This window comes from Triticum dicoccoides, chromosome 1B (assembly GCF_002162155.2).
Source record: "Triticum dicoccoides isolate Atlit2015 ecotype Zavitan chromosome 1B, WEW_v2.0, whole genome shotgun sequence".
Lineage (NCBI taxonomy): Eukaryota > Viridiplantae > Streptophyta > Magnoliopsida > Poales > Poaceae > Triticum > Triticum dicoccoides.
The window spans coordinates 95,479,590-95,481,335 of record NC_041381.1 but is presented as its reverse complement, the minus strand read 5'-3'; positions in this window follow the sequence as shown (position 1 = coordinate 95,481,335).

The following is a 1,746-nucleotide window of genomic DNA, read 5'->3' as shown; positions in this document are numbered from 1 at the left end:
CCTTCGGTACATCAAAATGCATAAACTCATAATATAACTGTCATCGTAACCTTAAGCGTGCGGACCCTACGGGTTCGAGAACAATGTAGACATGACCGAGACATGTCTCCGGTCAATAACCAATAGCGGGACCTGGATGCCCATATTGGCTCCTACATATTCTACGAAGATCTTTATCGGTCAGACCGCATAACAACATACGTTGTTCCCTTTGTCATCGGTATGTTACTTGCCCAAGATTCGATCGTCGGTATCCAATACCTAGTTCAATCTCGTTACCGGCAAGTCTCTTTACTCATTCCGTAATACATCATCTCACAACTAACATATTAGTTGTAATGCTTGCAAGGCTTTATGTGATGTGTATTACCGAGAGGGCCCAGAGATACCTCTCCGACAATCGGAGTGACAAATCCTAATCTCGAAATACGCCAACCCAACATCGACTATTGGAGACACCTGTAGTACTCCTTTATAATCACCCAGTTACGTTGTGACGTTTGGTAGTACCCAAAGTGTTCCTCCGGTAAACGGGAGTTGCATAATCTCATAGTCATAGGAACATGTATAAGTCATGAAGAAAGCAATAGCAACATACTAAACGATCGTGTGCTAAGCTAATGGAATGGATCATGTCAATCAGATCATTCTACTAATGATGTGACCTCGTTAATCAAATAACAACTTATTGTTCATGGTTAGGAAACATAACCATCTTTGATTAACGAGCTAGTCAAGTAGAGGCATACTAGTGACACTTTGTTTGTCTATGTATTCACACATGTATTATGTTTCCGGTAAATACAATTCTAGCATGAATAATAAACATTTATCATGATTATAAGGAAATAAATAATAACTTTATTATTGCCTCTAGGGCATATTTCCTTCAGTCTCCCACTTGCACTAGAGTCAATAATCTAGTTCACATCGCTATGTGATTAACACCAATAGTTCACATCTTTATGTGATTGGTTCACATCTCCATGTGACTAACACCCAAAGGGTTTACTAGATTCAATAATCTAGTTCACATCGCTATGTGATTAACACCCAAAGAGTGATCATGTTTTGCTTGTGAGAGAAATTTAGTCAGCGGGCCTGCCAAATTCAGATCCGTATGTATTTCGCAAAATTCTATGTCTACAATGCTCTGCACGGAGCTACTCTAGCTAATTGCTCCCACTTTCAATATGTATCCAGATTGAGACTTAGAATCATCTGGATTAGTGTCAAAAACTTGCATCGACGTAACCCTTTACGACGAACCTTTTTGTCACGTCCATAATCGAGAAACATATCCTTTATTTTACTAAGGATAATTCTGACCGCTGTCCAGTGATCTACTCCTAGATCACTATTGTACTCCCTTGCCAAATCAGTGCAGGGTATACAATAGATCTGGTATACAGCATGACATACTTTATAGAACCTATGGCCAAGGCATAGGGAATGACTTTCATTCTCTTTCTATCTTCTGCCGTGGTCGGGCTTTGAGTCTTACTCAACTTCACACCTTGTAATACAGGCAAGAACTCTTTCTTTGACTGCTCCATTTTGAACTACTTCAAAATCTTGTCAAGGTATGTACTCATTGAAAAAAATTATCAAGCGTTTTGATCTATCTCTATAGATCTTGAAGCTCAATATGTAAGCAGCTTTACCGAGGTCTTTCTTTGAAAAAACTCCTTTCAAACACTCCTTTATGCTTTGCAGAATAATTCTACATTATTTCCGATCAACAAT